Genomic DNA, 7,873 nt, shown 5'->3' with positions numbered 1-7,873 from the left:
ACGCTGCGAGGATGAGACTCGGAATTCTGCGGAATTGCGTAAGCCACCGGGTTTACCCCCTCATCCAAGACGCCGAGACGTACCTGGCCGCCTGCGACATCTTAAAGCTAGTTCAATCTGGCCTCAGTCTCCAGAAGGAAGACATCTCTCTCTCTTACGTGTTACGTTCTAAGTTAATAAAAGCCTTGTTTTTGTTCTGCTAACTTTGAGTCTCGGAATTTTTGAGGCACATCACTGGGTTCAGTGTAAGTCAGTTCGGGGAGTCAGGAATCATTCAGCCCTAGACGTACACTGGCAGGAAAATCCCAGATGGTTCCTTAGTGAGGAATCCCCTGGTTCCTCGCCATATATTTGTCAGGATGCCGAACCGCAGCTTTCTTAAAGTCCACTCCTGGAGGCCCCACTCCCTGAGCCTACAACCTTCAGCATGGTCAGTGGTGGACTTCCGCAGCGGGAGTGATCCCAGAGTAACTGTCGGAATCGCATTCCCGTGGATGTTCCAGGTCATGTACTTTTGGTAATCCTGGTCTCTAACGTGCGCACATGAATATAACAGGGAAATACTGAAAACACACTGTAGATCCTTCTTTATCTGGAGGGGAAACGTATGTAGTACAATTGTGCAAGACTATTCTAAAGGTGGTGTTCCGCCCCAGTCACTGTTTCCCCTCCAGTACCTTTGCCAAGTGGTAATTCTGAGCTGTGAGCCAATACTGAAGGTGCTGCGTGATGGTAGGTTTCGGCCCCAGTCATGGTTTTCCCTCTTGTACCTTGCTAAGCAGTAATTCTAAGCTGTGAGTCGAATCAGCGATCTGCCAGCATTTCGACCATGGGGAGCAGCACAGCCGCAATCCCTGGCTGAATCTGTCAGGCAAAGCTGTGCCAATGGCAGCACAGCAACAACAACTTGCATTTACATAACGCCTTTAACGTAGTAAAACACCCCAAGCTCTTCACAAGACCGTCATCAGCTAAAAATTGTCACTGAGCCAAAGGAGAGATTAGAACCTGTGACCAAGAGCATGGTCAAAAAATTTATGTTCTCGAAGTCTGACGGTACGGCCACCAATGGTGGAGCAAAGGGAGTGGCGTTGCACAAGTGGCCAGATTTAGAGGAGTGTAGAGTTCATAGAATCCTAGAATGATACAGCAGAAAATGAGACCAGTCGCCCAATGGTGCCTGTGCTGGCTCTTTGAAAGACCTTTTCAATTTAAGGCCTATCCCCTGCTCTTTCCCCATAGGCTTAGCACTGCTATTTTTTCCAATGTAATTATTTACCCAATTTCCTTTGGAGGTTATTACTGAATTTGCTTCCACCACACTTCCAGGCAGTGCATTCCAGGTCATAAGAATTTGCTGCATGAATTTTTTCCCCTCCTGTCACCTCCGGTTCTTTCACTAATTACCTTAAATCTGTGTCCTCTGGTTACAGACCCTACTGACACTGCAAACAGTTTCTACTTATTAAGATGTTTCTAGGGCTGGAGGAGGTCAAAGAGATAGGGAGGGATGAGGGCATGGAGTGATTTGAGCAGGAGGATAAGAATTTTAAAGGCTAAAGTCATCAGCCGTCTCTCCCAGTACAGAATGTGACTCACTACTAACAGGAAGGATGTTACTTTAATTCCTAAAGGTGCAGAAAGGTGAGACATTGTCCGTCTAATAATCACAAACTGATGCATAATGCGGGGAAATCAATCTCTGTACCTTTAACTCATAATAGGAACTCCAGAAAAAGATAATGCTGACAAATATTAAACAGTTTCCTTGACAAAAGGCATCTCGAATTACCTTTTAAAAGATAAATAGATTGACAGGGATTCACACTGACTCACCTGACTGGCCGAATCAAGTACCGTGATTGGTTGCATAACACGCAGCTCCCTTGGTCCTCCGGCCTCTGAGCTCTCTTCCTGTTCCTTCCCAAGGCAATCCATCACCACTCACCAACATTACACTGCCAGATGAGCTTCAGGGGCTCAGAAGAAGAAAATAAATGAGACCTTGAATCTGAGTTGGGAAATATAATTAGAGAAACATGATTCAACTTATAAACTAAACCATTTCAAATAAATTCAAATGAATTGTTGTAACTAATATCTGTGTTTTGTGCCAAATGTGAAACAAGTGAAGTCTGGGCTGTGCAGGAGTCTTTGTGCTCGGTTACACTGCGTGTCCCTGGCTCTCCGCTCCAAGTGCACTTCTTTCAGCTCACGGTCTCATTCACACATCCAACTGACTGGATTAACCTCGCCCTTCTAAAACCCTTCACAGAAATATCAGCATACGGTGTTTAGTTGTGATAAACCTTTAAAAAACACTGATTAAGCTTCAGCTTGAGTGTTGTGTTCATTTTCGTGTACCACATTTTGGGAAGGATGTCCAGGAGAGGGTGCAGAGGAGTTTTACTAGAATGGTACCAGGAATGAGGGAATACAGTTCTGTGGAGAGAGCCTGGAGAAGCTGGAGCTGTTCTCCTTAGAGTAGAGAAGATTAAAAATAAATGTGATTGATGTGTTCAAAATCATGAATCGTTTTGATAGAGTGAATAAGGATAAGATGTTTCCACTGGCAGAACGGCCAGTGACCAGAGGACCTAGATTTAATTTGATTGGCAAAAGAACCAGAGGCGCCACGAGGAAACACTTCCTTTACACAGCGAGTTGTTGTGATCTGGAATGCACAGCCTGAAAGGACACTGGAAGATATTTCAATATTAACTTAGAAAAGGGAATTGGATTATTTTTGAAGGGATATCATTTACAAGTCTATGCAGAAAGAGCAGGGGAGTGGGATTAATTGGACAGCTCTTTCAAAGAGCCAACACAGGCACGATCGGTCGAATGGTCTCCTTCTGTGCTGTATCATTCTATGATTCTAAGATGTAATGTTGGGCAGATGCTGCTGACAGACTGAGAACAATAGATTGTTCACATCAGAAGCACGGATACGATCTTTTAAAGAGCACAGGAGTACATTTACCAATATATCTAAACTAGAGTGAGGAGAGAGAGAGAGCTGGGAGAGCATTTGTGTAACCAGGACTCGCGACACTGTGAGGCCCCTGACCAGATATCAATGTCGCAGACAATGACTGCGATGGTACCTCTATTTAAATTGAATGTCAAGAATCAACATGTGTGTGTATGTCGGAGGAATGGTGTTGTCTGTATTCTGGGCAGAGATATTAATTGCCCATTGCACATTACTAACATGGGAGGGATTGACCCTGTGGATATTTTCTGTCAAACAATCAGTGATCAGGAACGTGTGAGTTAATCCACTTTAGGCCTGAGAAAGATAGATCAGTGTATTTTCTAAATGGTGAGCATCTCGGAACTGTGGAGGAGCCAAGAGATTTAGGGATCGCTGTACAAAAGTTACTCCCATATCAGAGACATATCGCTCTATATCAGGGACAAATCCATTCCATATCAGAGCCAAATCCCACCCATGTATATTTGATCAATAATGGACACTGAGTGTTAGCGAGGGAATTATAATATACTCCATGTGTCAGCCACTTTTACTGATACCAGGCTTTTCATGCTCAGATTTTTAAACTTGAATTCAAATTCTCAAATTTCCAAGGGTGGGATTTGAACTCTGGTTCGCTGGATCAATCGTCCAGTGACATAATCACTACGCAACCGTACCCTCAGTGATCTCAATCTTTTTGTCGCACCTGATTGCACAGTGTTACAGTATTAAAAGGCTGACTGACATTCAATCTCACTCCCAACCAACTCATTTTCAAGGCCTGGTCCCCGATAGTTTCATCAAAATCCATTCTCCCCAGATTGCCGAATCTGTGAATCCTCGACGGCTAATTCCAGCAGACAAGGAAGTAACTCGCTGCCACACTGCACCCATTTTTATTTCTGAGTCCGCCTGAAATTTCCATCCGCTGTAGTTAACAGATTTCATTGTAGTATGCACTGTGTGGCAGGCAGTACAATGCCAGGCTTCAAAAGGTGTGAGCTTGTTTGTCAGAGGCTGCTCAGAGACTGAGAAGAATGAACTGTCCAGATCAGCAGCTCTGATAAGATCTGCTGAAGCTCACAGCTTCACATTTCACAACTAATGCAAACTAGAATGAGGAGAGACAGAGACAGAATGTTTAGGGTTATAGAAACATGGAAACATAGGAACAGGAAGAGACAATCCAGCCCCTCAAGCCTGCTCCAGCATTCTATCAGATCATGGCTGGTCTGAAACTTAATTCCATCTACCCGCCTTGGTTCCGTACTCTCAATACACTTCACCAACAAAAGTCTATCAATCTCAATACACTTCACCAACAAAAGTCTATCAATCTCAATACACTTCACCAACAAAAATCTATTAATCTCAATACACTTCACCAACAAAAATCTATCAATCTCAATACACTTCACCAACAAAAGTATATCAATCTCAATACACTTCACCAACAAAAGTCTATCAATCTCAATACACTTCACCAACAAAAGTCTATCAATCTCAATACACTTCACCAACAAAAATCTATTAATCTCAATACACTTCACCAACAAAAGCCTATCAATCTCAATACACTTCACCAACAAAAATCTATCAATCTCAATACACTTCAGCAACAAAAGTCTATCAATCTCAAGACACTTCACCAAAAAAAGTCTATCAATCTCAATACATTTCAGCAACAAAAGTCTATCAATCTCAATACAATTCACCAACAAAAATCTATCAATCTCAATACACTTCACCAACAAAAGTCTATCAATCTCAATACACTTCACCAACAAAAATCTATTAATCTTAATACACTTCACCAACAAAAGTCTATCAATCTCAATACACTTCACCAACAAAAGTTTATCAATCTCAATACACTTCACCAACAAAAGTCTATCAATCTCAATACACTTCACCAACAAAAGTCTATTAATCTCAATACACTTCACCAACAAAAGCCTATCAATCTCAATACACTTCACCAACAAAAATCTATCAATCTCAATACACTTCAGCAACAAAAGTCTATCAATCTCAAGACACTTCACCAAAAAAAGTCTATCAATCTCAATACATTTCAGCAACAAAAGTCTATCAATCTCAATACACTTCACCAACAAAAATCTATCAATCTCAATACACTTCACAAACAAAAGTCTATCAATCTCAATATACTTCACCAACAAAAATCTATTAATCTCAATACACTTCACCAACAAAAGTCTATCAATCTCAATACACTTCACCAACAAATGTCTATCAATCTCAATACACTTCACCAACAAAAGTCTATCAATCTCAATACACTTCACCAACAAAAGTCTATCAATCTCAATACACTTCACCAACAAAAATCTATTAATCTCAATACACTTCACCAACAAAAGCCTATCAATCTCAATACACTTCACCAACAAAAATCTATCAATCTCAATACACTTCAGCAACAAAAGTCTATCAATCTCAAGACACTTCACCAACAAAAGTCTATCAATCTCAATACACTTCACCAACAAAAATCTATTAATCTCAATACACTTCACCAACAAAAGCCTATCAATCTCAATACACTTCACCAACAAAAATCTATTAATCTCAATACACTTCACCAACAAAAGTCTATCAATCTCAATACACTTCACCAACAAAAATCTATTAATCTCAATACACTTCACCAACAAAATGCTATCAATCTCAATACACTTCACCAACAAAAATCTATTAATCTCAATACACTTCACCAACAAAAGTCTATCAATCTCAATACACTTCACCAACAAAAATCTATTAATCTCAATACACTTCACAAACTAAAGCCTATCAATCTCAATACACTTCACCAACAAAAGCCTATCAATCTCAATACACTTCACCAACAAAAGTCTATCAATCTCAATACACTTCACCAACAAAAATCTATTAATCTCAATACACTTCACCAACAAAAGTCTATCAATCTCAATACACTTCAACAACAAAAGTCTATCAATCTCAATACACTTCACCAACAAAAGCCTATCAATCTGAAGACACTTCACCAACAAAAGTCTATCAACCTCAATACACTTCACCAACAAAAGTCTATCAATCTCAAGACACTTCACCAACAAAAGTCTATCAATCTCAATACACTTCACCAACAAAAGTCTATCAATCTCAAGACACTTCACCAACAAAAGTCTATCAATCTCAAGACACTTCACCAACAAAAATCTATCAATATCAATACACTTCAGCAACAAAAATCTATCAATCTCAAGACACTTCACCAACAAAAGTCTATCAATCTCAATACACTTCACCAACAAAAGTCTATCAATCTCAAGACACTTCACCAACAAAAGTCTATCAATCTCAAGACACTTCACCAACAAAAATCTATCAATATCAATACACTTCAGCAACAAAAATCTATCAATCTCAAGACACTTCACCAACAAAAGTCTATCAATCTCAAGACACTTCACCAACAAAAATCTATCAATCTCAATACACTTCACCAACAAAAGTCTATCAATCTCAAGACACTTCACCAACAAAACTCTATCAATCTCAATACACTTCACCAACAAAAGTCTATCAATCTCATTACACTTCACCAACAAAAGTCTATCAATCTCAATACACTTCACCAACAAAAGTCTATCAATCTCAAGACACGTCACCAACAAAAATCTATCAATCCCAATACACTTCACCAACAAAAGTCTATCAATCTCAATACACTTCACCAACAAAAATCTATCAATCCCAATACACTTCACCAACAAAAGTCTATCAATCTCAATACACTTCACCAACAAAAGCCTATCAATCTCAATACACTTCACCAACAAAAATCTATCAATATCAAGACACTTCACCAACAAAAGTCTATAAATCTCAATACACTTCAGCAACAAAAGTCTATCAATCTCAAGACACTTCACCAACAAAAGCCTATCAATCTCAATACACTTCACCAACAAAAATCTATCAATATCAAGACACTTCACCAACAAAAGCCTATCAATCTCAATACACTTCACCAACAAAAGTCTATCAATCTCAATACACTTCACCAACAAAAATCTATTAATCTCAATACACTTCACCAACAAAAGCCTATCAATCTCAATACACTTCACCAACAAAAATCTATCAATCTCAATACACTTCAGCAACAAAAGTCTATCAATCTCAAGACACTTCACCAACAAAAGTCTATCAATCTCAATACACTTCACCAACAAAAGTCTATCAATCTCAATACACTTCACCAACAAAAATCTATTAATCTCAATACACTTCACCAACAAAAGCCTATCAATCTCAATACACTTCACCAACAAAAATCTATCAATCTCAATACACTTCAGCAACAAAAGTCTATCAATCTCAAGACACTTCACCAACAAAAGTCTATCAATCTCAATACACTTCACCAACAAAAATCTATCAATCTCAATACACTTCACCAACAAAAATCTATCAATCTCAATACACTTCAGCAACAAAAGTCTATCAATCTCAATACACTTCAGCAACAAAAGTCTATCAATCTCAAGACACTTCACCAACAAAAGTCTATCAATCTCAAGACACTTCACCAACAAAAGTCTATCAATCTCAATACACTTCACCAACAAAAATCTATCAATCTCAATACACTTCAGCAACAAAAGTCTATCAATCTCAAGACACTTCACCAACAAAAGTCTATCAATCTCAATACACTTCACCAACAAAAATCTATTAATCTCAATACACTTCACCAACAAAAGCCTATCAATCTCAATACACTTCACCAACAAAAATCTATTAATCTCAATACACTTCACCAACAAAAGTCTATCAATCTCAATACACTTCACCAACAAAAATCTATTAATCTCAATACACTTCACCAACAAAATC

Source organism: Somniosus microcephalus, unplaced genomic scaffold, assembly GCF_052327205.1.
Source record: "Somniosus microcephalus isolate GS21.2 unplaced genomic scaffold, FLI_Smic_1.0 unresolved_chr3, whole genome shotgun sequence".
NCBI lineage: Eukaryota > Metazoa > Chordata > Chondrichthyes > Squaliformes > Somniosidae > Somniosus > Somniosus microcephalus.
This window is presented reverse-complemented; position numbering follows the sequence as displayed.